Raw genomic sequence first — 13573 nt, 5'->3', positions numbered from 1 at the left:
TATTTAGTGTGTCTTTAGTTGTATTGTCTGGGATACTGTGAAAAATACTGACATTAAATTATCCTCCATTTCTTACAGACTTCCTTCCTCTCTCCTTCTCCCCAATAGCATGGTGCAAGGCCTATCACTACAGTAATGGGACACTGAAGCAAAAAAGACATCTGTCATGGATTTGGCCAGATGGCATATTTCTGTTTTTAAATCCAATTGTGAATTGGGATAAAATTAAATTAATAATTGTGAACAGAAATGGAGATTAGAGAGAGAAGATCAGAAAAGTCAAATCTTTTTGTTCTGATGCTATTAAAATGAAACAGCATTCTTCTTTAAAAAACTCATTTTGAAAGCCAGCAAAGCTTTTTTTAAAAGGTCTTATCTCATGAAAAGTAAATGAAATGTTTCATATTGGGTCGAATAAAATACTTGTTTGAACAAAGCTGGGGGTTTTTTTGAGCATGTAGTTTTTGCAGCTATATCAACTATGCAATTATTTAAATCGAAATAATCCTGCTCTGATCTATAAAACTATAGACCAAGACTAATTTCTTTAATACTCACCCACTTACTTTGGAATACTATCAAAGTATCTGGACTAGTACCCAAAAATGTGATCAACATCAGAGCGTAAAATACAGTTTTATGCACTCTAGCTGAGGCAATGAAAAGGTAGTTATAATTAAATCCTTCCTTTGAGCAACATTTTCTTTTTATTGAATACTTTTTAAAAACAGGAAGATAGACAAGAAACAGGAAGTGGAAATCGTTACATCTCATGCACGACTGATTGTTAAACAAATGCATAATTCTGTTCATCGTTGTTCCGAGAACTGATGAAAGCCTTCCTTCATTGTTTCAAACAATCTCTACTCCATGGCCAAAATTCAAGTGATGTACCTTGTTACTGTCAACACAGTAGTAAAAGGTGTGCTGGGATCCCCTGGAGTCCCCTGGGTAGCAGGTTGGTAGAACACACAGGCTGGTACTGGGCAGAAATGCCATGCAATTGGTGGCAGAATGACCCAAAGGGTGACCACAGGTGGAGATCAAGACAACTTGGAGTACAGGCTGAGGGATGTGCCAAGGTGCTGTCCCATTTCCTTCCACTGATTGCAGGTGACATCTCTTGGGCACCCGCTCCAGCAGGACAGCTTTGTGCTTCATTTCAGCGAGGCACACCTGGCCAAGCTGCCCCTGCTGCCTCTGAGGCACATGCAGGCTCTCGGTTCTTGCTCCCAGGACACGTTTCCATGTGGTTCTGGCTTCTGCAGCAGCTCCCAAAAGATCCTGGTTGGCTGAAATGCTGTGTTCCCCAGATCCCGTGTGTCATCTCATTGCGTGGTGCCCACCCCGTCTTTTTCATCCCACTCTTGGGAGGAGAAAAGGACAATTTTCAGAGCTGCAAGAGTCTATGGATAAACAAACAAATAGCATGGTTGTCTATGAAGGTTGACTTAGGAAGAACAAAGCAGTAATGATTGCAGAGAAAATCTACCAGTGATCCCTCAGCAGGGAGAACCCTGCGTGATCTTTGGCTTCTGCACCTGCTGGTACCTTTTGTTCAGCCTTTGCCCAATACAAGCACAGCACCATCGAATTCCTAAGTCCTGGTACAGTTTTTGAACCCATGCTCTCTGGTTTGATAGTTCAGAAATAGGCTGTCATGGTGCTGGACATGTGGCTGTCACAGAAAGCATTACCAATATGGCCCAACAGCCACTGAATTGTCCCTAAGGGCTCCAAATCTCATGGCAGACCATTTTGATGCTGAAATCAGGGAACAAAATGTACTACTGTGGACAAGTAATATGAGTTCAAAACACATCTTGAGTCCCAAACATTGTGTTTGTGGTTTTATACCTGTTTGCAGTGATACTTCTTTTCAAACTGCTAAGGTTGCTGCAGCTTCTCCAGGACCACATACCTTATGAATATTAAGGTATTCTCTTGTGAAAGGAATTCAGCATATTTTCCCTTGACAGAGGGTCTCTCTCAAAAGCACTTCATGTCAAGCTAGTGCTGAAGGGACACGTTTGGATTGCATCTCTGATGTCATAGGCTGCATGACAACAATGATTATATATCTTGTAATAGGGAAATACCAAGAAACATTACACATATTGCATTCATCAAATCTGCCTGGTCAAAGTAGACCCCTTAATAGATATATTTAGTACATAAAACAACACTTAAAAACCATTTTCATTTTAGCTTTTGATTCTCCCTCAAACAGTCAGAAATACTATGCATGTGCAACTGAAACCTGTGTTAAATTAGCCTTAGAGGGCTCATATTTTTTCACTTTGGATCACTAAATCAAGTCAAATTCTAGCCTCTGATGAAAAAATGTCTCCTTATTAAATGATAGTAAAACACTGAACAATTTGATCTTTCCGTATAATTATGTCAAGCAACTTCATTTGCAGTAGAGACAAGCAGTAAATGCAACCTTTGAAACCACAACAGAAAGCCTCTCTAATTTCAGATGTTGCTAGCACACATCAAACTATACATACAGAATTACCAGCTCCTAGAATGATGAACACCATTTCTCTTCTGTGAAAAGTGACCTCCAGTCTAAGAATTTCATCTAGAAATAGAAGGAGTTTGAATTACTAATCACATTTAGGCCTCAGCAATGTAACTGCCCAGCTAATCCTATTACTTCTTTTTTTAATATAAGTATATTGCTTTAGAAAAGTGTTAGAGACCAGCATGGTATACTGCCATGACAACCAGACAGAAGTTCCCTGCAGAAGTGCTGCAAACACACCCTGTCCCCTTTCCCTGTGGGAGCTCTTTAGAGGAGGAGAGCCTGGTACAGATTTTTTACATTTAGCACAATTTGGCAGGATGTGATAATCTGCTGGGTAGGCTGGCTCAAGTCCCTGCCTAAGGCACTAATCATTGTTGTCTGTTGTCAGCCTTTCACAGAAGAGGATGTCCTTTTCTCTTGACAGAGTCTTTCGGCCTCAGAGGCTTGGATTCATCGATAGAAGCAGTGACTCAAGGGAATCTGAATCAGCCATGAGCAAGCCGATGTTCAGCTTAATCTCCTAATTCCCAGCTACTCCAATGACCTTTAAACAATTCCTCTCCTTTCCTAGAGTCCCTTGCCAGCTGTTGTCATGCTAGGTTTAAAATGGGTTATTGATTTTGGCCCTTAATCCTTCTCTGTAATCTGGCCCCTTAGTACCTCTTTGATAGGACAAAAATTCCTAAATATTGTTATTTTAAAAATTTTTCTTTGTCCTTTTTCTTAACAACACTTCTGAGAGCTCAGAAGGCCATTTCTCTTGTATCTTTTCTGTCAGTCACTGACATTCATCCTGGCTGATCTTTCTTGAATTTTTTACTTTCCCTTCTATGCCTCTCTTTTCTCCATGGTCTCCTCTGCCATTTACTGTGAGTGGCTCTTGGGAGAAACCTGGGTTTACCCTCCAGCTCACCAGGACATATCAAGGAGCACTTTCACATTCACTTTCCATGGGCTGGGTTTTATGCAGAAGAGTGCAGAGTACCCAGGTCAAGTGGGAGTCTGGCAAGCCCCAGCGGGTCCCTCTGGCAGCAGGATTGCTAGCCAGAACTCTGGCATGCTCTGCAGTATAAACCTGCTGCAGAGTTTATATACAGGCTAGTGCTTGACCCATCAGATGTGATGGTTGAAACTACAGGATTGGGTGGGGAAGATCCTGCTTTAAGTGTTTGTCTTTTTTGCACCTTTCAGTAGATCAGTACTAAAAGCCTTTTCTCCCGCCCCTCCCACCCACCAAAATGCACTGGGTCAAGTTTGGCTAGTCTCTGTGTCCCAGAGAACTGATGGATCCCAGAGTTGAGTGCCCACAAGGCAATAGTGGAAGGAGCCCATATTCCCAGTCCCCAAATAATTTTGTCCAAAGCTGCACTGCTGGGCAGGGAAAGGAACCCTGGGGAGAGAAACTTCATCATGTCAGCTCTGTCACATGCCATGTGTACCAAGGCATCAAGGGTTTAGATTTGCAGCACTTGCTCTGCTGGATTTGCACTTAGAGACCAGTTTGCTGCCTTAATTTTTTGCAGTGCCTAATTCTTCTTATACACTCCAGAAATCACCACAGCTACTCCCCTAAGAGCTGTATGGATCCCAGGTCTCAGGTCTTCTGCTAACCTGCAGTTTTGGTCCACAGCTGGTTGGATCACCAGTGGGTTCAGCAAAAGGGACAGAAGCAATTTCCTCCTGAGGCATAAAAAGCACCCCAACCTCTACCTCTAATATTTGATTTTCCTCATTGTCTGGACCAGGTGCCACAGGACCTTGTTTTCTGAGTTAGTCTCCTTCAAAATCTCATGAGAAAACAGAGATGTGTGGGAGATCAAGGAAGAAGAGGCTCTGAACTGGGAATCCAGACCAAAAGTGCAGGTAATACCTGGCTGGGTTGTGGAGGACCCAGGACTGAGTCACATGAGAGGACAGTCAGGGGATGGCTTCGGGTGGTGCTGGTGCAGTGAGTGCAAGAGAGAGCGGCAAGGTGGGCAGCAGCATTTTTGCAGACTCACAAGAGAGGAATGAGTGCCAAGAGACACAAGAGCAGGAACTTGTAGCAATCAGGCTGGGAGAGACTGTAACTTAAATCTAATGGCTGTAGGGTTGGGGGGAAAGGAACATTAATGTAATTTTTCTAAATCCCAGACTAAGAACCAGATTCCTTGAGAAAGCCTTCGGATTAACTGATAGCACCACAGAAAATATGCAGACATAGCTTACATTTTTCTCAGGCTTTAACTACCTTAATATCTCAGATAATGGAAGGATGTCAGAAAAATTTAAACACCCAGAAGCCTTTGGAATTTGAAAAGCTCTCCCAAAACCTAATTAGACCTAGTTATTTAATCTGGACAATTATTTCACTGTGGGCTCTCATTTTTTTATTTTTTCTTTCACCTGCAGTGCTCCATACTGGAGTTAACACCATCCTGTGAGAGGCACAGGATCCCCCCCACTGTGCACAACCACCAAGTCCAGCATCTTATATTTTGTCAAGAGTTTTGGGGAAGGTATGTTCTTCTCCAGGACTGTAACATACTGGAGCAGCAAGGCTAGGCTTAGCTACAGGCCATGGCTGTCACACCCCAGGCCTGGCCTCTGTGACCTGAAGCTTTTCTACCCAATCAATCAGAATGACAAACATTTCAGAACTCAGCAGTTTAACAAGTCCCATAAAGACAGCTAACATCCCAGGAGATTTTACTCCCAAGTTCATCCCTAGTTCTTTCTGGGGAGAAATAGATCAGAAAACAACCAAAGCAATAGCCACCATTTTGTGACACAGGATGCTTTTTCAGTTATATCAAAACACTTCAAGAAACCATTTTTCTTGAGTTACCATTTCTCTTTCTTAAGGGGGAGAATAACAAGGAGAATATCTCACGAGTTTTAATAGTCAGTAGTGAATTGAACATCAGATAACTCCATACAAAATCATCTTTTCTACATTTTAATGCACAGGATATTCCAAAAAGGGTAGAGGGGTGTTCCTATTAGGAGCAAATAGGACCAAAAGATTATTAAATGAAAATATTTCACAAAGTGAATTTCTTCCTTCTGAACACCTGGAGTCAGATTTCTTTCCAAAACCAATGAGATTCAAGAAAGCTCAGTGTATCTGTAGGATCATTCATGGAGGAGCCTACAGGGGGGTGAGCGAGCTGTGGCCCCAGACTGAACTGCTGACATATAAAGGAGGCAGCTCCCTCTTTCTTCTGTCCTACAAGTCCTTATCCTGCCTGCGTGCCCTGGAGGAGGCCAGGGAGAGGATGCAAGAGGAGCAGATTTGCTGCTCCTGACAAGTCACAGTTTTGACTGCAAGGAAAAGTTAACAGGAAGGTCAGCAGAGTGATGGTTTTCAGGTATCCTTTGCCCTGTACAGCAGAGGGTACCTGAGGTTTCTTATCAGTGATTTCGAACACTAACTACACCTCCAGACTCCATCACTCACATTGCCTGTCTTGACAGCTGTCCCTCAAGGTGACTACCTGATGCCCTCTAGGTTTTCCTGATCCTTGGAGCAGGGGTTGCATTTTTAAAATTATTGATACCCCTCATCATTTCCCCCCCTAGGGATTTCAGAGTCTCCTGGCCTGTGAGTTCAGCTGTCTCCACTCTTGCGTACTTAGACCATGCATGTCTTTGTCGTCCTCTCCTGCAAATGTACTATCTGTACCATGCCTCCTTCCTAGGAAATGTGGGAGGCCCATAGAGATGCTTTCTGCAGTCAGCTGAACAGTCTGAGCACCCCGCAGCCTCACTGCACTTTGGCGTTAGGCTCTTTTCCTCTCTCTCTGTCATTTCTGAGGCTACTGCTGTCCCTGCCTTTAGCGGCAATAATCAAATACTTCAGGTCTTATGTTCTGCAGCCCACACCAACACCACCACTAGCACCCAAGGCAGAGTCAGACTCTTTCCTCACAGACATCACCATGGGGTGGGGTCCTGTGTCCAGTCTGGCTCAGGTTACCTCTCTGGAGCAGGACAGGTCAAGTTACATGATCCAAGTGCAGACCATCAGAGACAAGAGGTCTTCAGCTGAGCTTGTCATCTTTAGCTCCATTTAGGAACAATGGGGAGGGAGAGATGCCCATATGGTATAATTCAACTAATCTCATTTATGCATCTGCTTTAGGATGGAATGAATTTTGCCCTAGATTCACTGACTCCAGATACTCAGATTGTGGTGACCACTTCAGATAAAGATGTCTACAAGACTGCCAGAGGAATCACACCCTGTGAGACAAGTTGCTCTGGAAGTGTGTGGTTAACTCAGCAATCTCCTGAGACAGGTCTTTTTCTGGTTTACTGTATATGAGCTCAAGGCAGTTTGATAATAAACTGAAATACATTCTTAAATTAAATAAGAATATTCATGCAACACATGGCACCAGGTTGAACTGAACTAGTGCATATTCTTATGTAGATAAGGTATGTGATGATATGCTTGATCTGTTATTAGGAACAACTGATTAGACGGAAGTAACCTTTTTGCAATTAGCAAAATAAAGTGCTTAAGTAATCAAAGAGTTCTCTTTTCTAAGACTGTCACAGTATCTGTGCCAGTCTATCCAATGCTCATCATTAACCAAGAATTTCCTCATGTTGCTTTTCACCCCTTTACTTTTCACACCCTTTTACTTTTTTCTTGCTTGATCTAGAGCAGCTCAGCCCCCACATATTATTCACAGTTCAAAACTGGAGCTACGTCTGTTATCTCAGAAATGTTCCAGTCATCTCTGGGCTGACACTTCTCTAGCAAGAAGGGCAACAAGGAGGAGTCAGTCTGGCTATGAATGTCTATGTATACAGGGAGTATCTTACAGAAAAGTCAAGGACTGGAGGATTTTAGAAAATATTAAATGCTTTCTTTACAGGCCACACTGCTGTCACAGGAATGCAGTTACTGCGGGCAAATCAAGTTAGTTCAAGGCTTATGGAAGAGTGTAGATTTGTTTTCTGAAACAAATCTATTATCCTCAAAGCTTGCAGAATATCCTCTGCTGTGACAGCTCAGGTCAAATTCAAGTGACTTTGCTATAAAATGAGAATGATGCGCCAGAGGAAAAGTATAAAAAAGGTTGATCTGTGTGAACTCCCCGCTCAGAGTATTGAGTTCACAGAGCAGTGCTCAGTAGTGAAGGGATCTGAAAGGACCGTGTTCACAGAGTTACATGGATGCCTTTTCAAAGAGCAGGCTGACAACTTGCTAGAACATGAGAACTGTGCTGAAAGGTTGAATTCTGAAAGGCATCTCCACTACTTGAGCCAGGCAGGCTGAATCTGCTCTCCTCATGTCTGTCCCAGGAGCTGTTCTCACCATCCTCTGCAAGCACTGAACACAATCCCCTGTTTGAAGTTAGGCATTTTGATGCTTTCTGCTCCTCTGAAAACTCAAAAGCAACAGGGCTGTTTCAGGCCTTCATACCTGGAGGACAGCAGCAGCAAGGCACAGGACTGGCAGCAGCATTGGAAGCATGGAAGTCTGGACTGCACATTAGAATTTTTACAAAAACAAGCCTCTGGGGAATAATCTTATTATAGGTTACTATAGCCTCATTATCTCACTATATAAGTTTACTCCCTGAGTATTACTTCATTAGTTTCTTGTGTGCTGTGAACCTCTTGTTTCTCTCATGGTCTTTTGCCTTACACTCCAATTAGAAGCAGTTTTGGGCAGGCACCATCTTGTGAAGACAATTGTCTGGAGGAACCTGCTCTGCAGTGGGGTCTTGGAAGTGCTGCTGTACTACAGGCAGGGAACAGCCATCCTGCCCTTCCTGAGGAGTCCGGGGCTCTAGAGGTGCCTGCCAGCTGTGAAGTGCTCTTTGCTGAGGCAGTTCACACACAGAAGTGGAGCGGGTTTCCACAAAAAATAGTCTCAATCACAGAGATACGGGGGATAATAAAAATGAAGCTAAAAGGACATGGAAAAAAGATGTGTGAGAAAAAGCTTGAACCTGAGAAAGAGAAGGCAGACAGCAAAGAGACTGCCCAGGTCTCAGTGCTATGGGGGTGTGATCTGTGAGCTGCAAGACAACTCCAACATCAGTTTCCATGACTGTAAGGAGAAGGACAAGTAGGAACATAGAGCCTTTTTTTCTGAGGAGGATCTGGCCTACTTTTTAATCTGCAATGTAAAAAAGTGCATATCTAACAGGTTAAAGAAGAAGGGAAGAAGGAACAGAACAAAAGGAGTGAAAGAGATAATGAGGAACTTAGTGGAGGACTGACTCAGGGTTAAGAGAAGGACAGCTTAACCTCCAAGGGTTAAGAGAAGGACAGCTTTCCACCTTATTAAAAATAAGCTGTCACCACCATCCCACTAACAGATTTTTTTCTTTGAAGGGTATGATCTATAAAAGTGAGCGCAGCACAAGGACAGGTTTTCTTCCTCTACTTTTATCACTAAAGACCTTAAATAAACTAAGGCAAAGGGCATAGTCCATTACTCAGTCTATATGGTGGTCTCTGTGCCGGGAAAGATCACACACTTATACCCCAAACCAGACCTATAAAGACAGACAGTCCTTGAGAGCAAGCAATCCAGGAGACAGTCTTCCTGGAAAAGACAATTTCATGGTACCAAGAATGATCATAAATACACTTACTCAATGCAAGGCTAAATGTATCCTAATTTTCCCCAGGATCTAGATAACAGGATTGGTCTTAATTAAAGGGAAAACTAGGCTGGGGCAAAGAGTATGGAGAGTTGATCTGCACCCAGCCTTCTAGGCAGAGTAAGACTTCCAGTTCTCCTGGGAACACAGCAAGGACCTGGCAGTGATGACAGCCCAAAATCAATGCAGGAGAATGGGCATTCACTTAATAAACATACTCCTCATGCCACACACTAGCCTTACCCAATGACATTTCAGGCAATATATACCCAATCTGGCACAGGCTAGAGCAGATACGTACAGGCAGAGGGATCCAACCGGGCTTCAAAGGTGTGGGAAACTTTTCCAAGCAGCCTCATAGTAGAGTTCATGGTGGGAGGAAGAGACATGCTAAAAAAATAATGGTGATCCTTTCCCTTATGGCTCCTTAGTGCGGGACATGTAGGCTGCAGTAGGTTGACAACTAGCCTGTCAAGAGGGAATGGACATCGTCAGTCCTTGAAGCGGACATTTCTTATGGTCACTGACCAAGCAAGAAGCTGCAAAAGACCCTCCAGTGTCACTGCTAGGCGGTACCAAAGAACAGGTTTCTGTTTGAAATCGTGTTCAAGTATAAAGCTATTGAAGAGGCCTTATGGCAGCAAAATCTAAATCTTTCATTAATGAAAGAACAGCAGATGAATAATCACAATAAAAGTGTCTGTTACCATGGGACAGGGAAATAGGAACACAATGGGCATTTGATGAGCAGCGATTAGTCTGGCTCCACAGACTATTTGGGAAATGGAGAAAAAGAATGGATTGTATTAAATGCCAAATTCAAAAGACACAATTGGGAAGCTTAGGTCAAAGAAATTAAAGATGGCTACACCAAAATGAGATGCTGTCTCTGTGGATCTATGGTTGAAGTGAAACTTTTGAGTACAAGTTATGTCTATGAGCCTATAATTACAGGGTGTCAGGCATCTCAGGGATGTGGAGGGGCTGAGCTCAGGCTATGCATACCTCCCACATGGCGTTTTCTGACTTCGTGCAAGTCTTCAACCTTATTGTTTTCTTAATGTATTCCCCAAACCTTGCTGAGATATTCCCAGCTCAGAAATCGCTGTGACATTCCCTGCCCAAGGGGGACTCCGTAGCTGATGCAGAGCTAACTTGCCCCATGGTGAGTCTCACACAGCCGCGTGGCTGGCTGGCTGCTCCACAAGTGGCTGGAGTCCTTCTGAGGTGTCCCTGCATGAAGTGGGACCTCCTGACCTAGTGACAGCCAAGGAAGAAGCAGAAGAGAAAGGAGATGCATGTGAGAGTGCCAAGTCACTGGACCACACATGCTGACACAACTGGGAAAATCTAAGAGAAAACAATAACTATGAAAAAGAGACAAATACTGAAGCAAATGCACCTCTTTGGAGTGGCAGTTTCTCATCAGCAGAGTGGGCAAACACTGGCTTTAGAGGAAAAGCCTTGGCAATACAAGATCTCACTTCAGGGTGTACTCTTCTCCATTGTGGGGATAGGCAAGCTACAGGATAGGATCAGAAACAAATGGGAAGAGGCAGAACAAGTAATACCACCATTTGATAAAAACTGACTGTTAATTCTATATGGGAATGTAATTAAAGACAGCCAAACCATCATACCTGAAGTGCTGTGTAAAAATTATATTGAAAGGAACCCAGGAAGCTCATTTGCCTAAGAAAAGAGGCAGAGACACTTTATACTGCTTCAAAGGAGAGAGACACTGAAGATGTTAAAGCTTTTTCATGTATACCAAGGTAACAGTCAATTCAAGTAAAACTATCCACATAAGCAGCCCAGAGAAAATTGTCCTTTGTCTCTACAACAACAGATTTGTTCAAGCTGCTAAGGAATAACATCCCCACACTTTATATTACACTTCTCATGACCTTTGGCAAAGTTTGGTTGAAAAAGAAGATATGCAGAACAAATCTTTCAGTAGATATGGTAGCAATATAGTTATGTATAGCAGTGGGCCACACTTCACAGGGTATGACTGTGGCTTTTTTATTGGAGTACACCCAAATTATCACGTCTGTGGGAAACAGTCTAGCCAACAAAGCCATTACTAAATTACTATTGGTTTTTATACAGCACTGATCAGTGCATGGACATACACCTATCTTGGGCTAGAAATTGGCAATATCTACTTGATAAGAAAAATAATTTTAGGTGAAACAAAGACAGGAAATTTTTTAGAATTTGCAATAAAAAAATCAAGAAAACATAAGACAAGGAGACTCAGTCTGAAACTTTTGATTTAACATCTAATGGAACCATTCATTTCAAATTAATCCCTGAAAATGTTTGCACTTCTTTTTGAAGTTCTTGGGTGAAAAAAAGTTTCTGATTAAAAGAATAAACAAAGTTGTGTTTAAAACATCAAACCAAAAAGCTCTTCATCCTGTTTTCTCAAGGACATCAGAGTGTCAGAGAGAAAACTTTCTCCAAGAACAAAAGTACTTTTTAATTAATTTACCTGACCTAATCTCATCAAACCATTCATCTTTCTCAGCCTCGTCTTTAGAACAAATATCCTATATGTGAAGAAAAAACCTCCACTCTAGTTAACCCATTCTGTCATTTTGTCAGAACACTGACAAATAGGATTTGCTCTCTATAAAAAAACTCATACCAGAGAAGCTGTAGATACATATGAAAGAAGAGATGAAACAACAAAGTTGTGAGAAGCCTTAGAGAGAAAGGCATCTGTGGAAGCAACAGCAGCCTGGGGGCCACCCAGGGTGTGAATCCCCCCATGCTGGGTGACTTGCAGACAAAACCTCTCTTGGTGCCAGGGAGCAGATGCACGTGGGCACAGCAGCAGCGGTGCTGCCTGCAGAGGTACCGGTGCAGACAGCTCTGTTGGGCTGGGGAAGCTGGGCCTCAGCGTTTGGCTTTTGTGATCCTCAAGAGCTGTGGCACTGCTGTGCAGGTTGCTGGGAGATGTCTGGTTATAAAAAAGAAGTCGATGTTGGCTGTGGGTTTTTATTTTTGTTGTGTTTGACCGGAAAGGTATGGGGCAAGCACTTTAGAGGGCTCTGGCTAAGCCAGGCTTCATCCAGTGACGCATGCTGAGAAGAGCTGGTCTCTGGAGCTTAGTGAATGACTTTTGCTGTTTCCTCATCTCCATGTGATGTACGGACCACTCACCCCTGTCCTGAACCCCTTAGGTTCTTCTTAAAGGTAAACAGATGGCAGCATGGCTGCTCCAGCACTAGTTCTGCAAGCCCAGGTGAAATGCTGGGATTCACAGGGACATGCAGAGTCCAGTCCTTATTCTGGGCTCAGGTGAATCTCTGCAGGCTCAAAACCTGGTATTTTATGTTACATATGGGTGCTATTTTCATCCTCCTCAGGAAGTCTTTATTCTCAGTGTGCTGGTTACAGACTCGTTGAAAGTAGGGCGTGCAAGCTGATCTCTGAGCTCTCTGTGCCGGCAATGCTTAATCACATCCCACTCTAAAAGAAACCATCTGATGTCAAGATTTGGATGATAAGAATATGGGACACATTAGTCATGGAGGAGCTGACACACACAGAGCAATAACAATGAAATTATCTTGATATGGCTGCCCTTCTCAGGATGTGGACATGGAGAACTCTTAATACCTAAAAACCAGAGACTTAAATCCCTTTGTTTCTTCTAATAAATGTCCTGTCCTTAGCTACGTGGGACCACCACCCTACGCAGCAGATGCATACTATTAAAGCATAAAAAGTATAAGAAAGCTGCTGTAAAGGACTGCATAGATCATTGTCGCAACTCACAAGGTCCTGCCTTTCAAACCATTTTGGTTTCATTATTAGAGATAATTGTATGCTTTGTTGTTTGCAAGCAAACATTGCAAAACCTGTACTCTATGCTCTTGGAATACACACATGAAAAAGGTGATAATTTTTAATTAAATAAGTTCTTAGACAAGCAGCAAAAGTCTTAACCTGGCAAAGTGCTCAACAGCATGCCCAGAGTGAACTGTGTGGGTAGTTCCAGCAAAATGTGTTGGCAGGATGAACTAGAACAAGGTTAATAAGCCAGGCTCATTAGGAGCTGACATAGGACCTGGAGCATGAGATGGGACTAAATGATGCAACCAGTTTGAGAAAATCCCCTTAAACTGAAAGAATACCTCTTCCCCCTCCTCCCACCCCACACCAAGAGAAAAACCCAAACAATCCAAAACCCTTATACAAGGCAAGTGTAACATGTACCCTTTTGCCTTCTGTCAGGAGTGCCTTCCAAGTACCAGCATGGCCTGGAAAAAGACAGGATTTCCTGAGAAATCTTAAGAGATATGAGATGATGTGGTCCCAACTTGGGAATGCCATTGGGGAGGACAGAGTTTTTCTCTTTCAAAGAAACTTTATCAGCTTGGAACAAGCACTTTCATTTTCATTTTTCCTGAAGAATCCA

The 13573-nt window shown here is 42.9% G+C and overlaps 2 long non-coding RNA genes across 2 annotated transcripts; one reads left to right on the top strand and one right to left on the bottom strand.

The window, feature by feature from the left end:
• Positions 1 to 684: 684 nt before the first annotated feature.
• LOC125335027 lies at positions 685 to 6688 on the bottom strand. Its single transcript, XR_007207301.1, has 2 exons — positions 6492 to 6688; positions 685 to 1406 (listed from the first exon to the last, which is right to left on the bottom strand). It is a non-coding gene; the product is annotated as an uncharacterized LOC125335027 (long non-coding RNA).
• LOC125335024 lies at positions 4144 to 6708 on the top strand. The gene is made up of 3 exons (XR_007207300.1): positions 4144 to 4396; positions 4925 to 5031; positions 6657 to 6708. It is a non-coding gene; the product is annotated as an uncharacterized LOC125335024 (long non-coding RNA).
• Positions 6709 to 13573: the final 6865 nt, after the last annotated feature.

Source organism: Corvus hawaiiensis, chromosome 1 (genome assembly GCF_020740725.1).
Source record: "Corvus hawaiiensis isolate bCorHaw1 chromosome 1, bCorHaw1.pri.cur, whole genome shotgun sequence".
NCBI lineage: Eukaryota > Metazoa > Chordata > Aves > Passeriformes > Corvidae > Corvus > Corvus hawaiiensis.
Note: the sequence above shows the minus strand (reverse complement) of the source record. Positions and strands in the feature narration are given on the sequence as shown.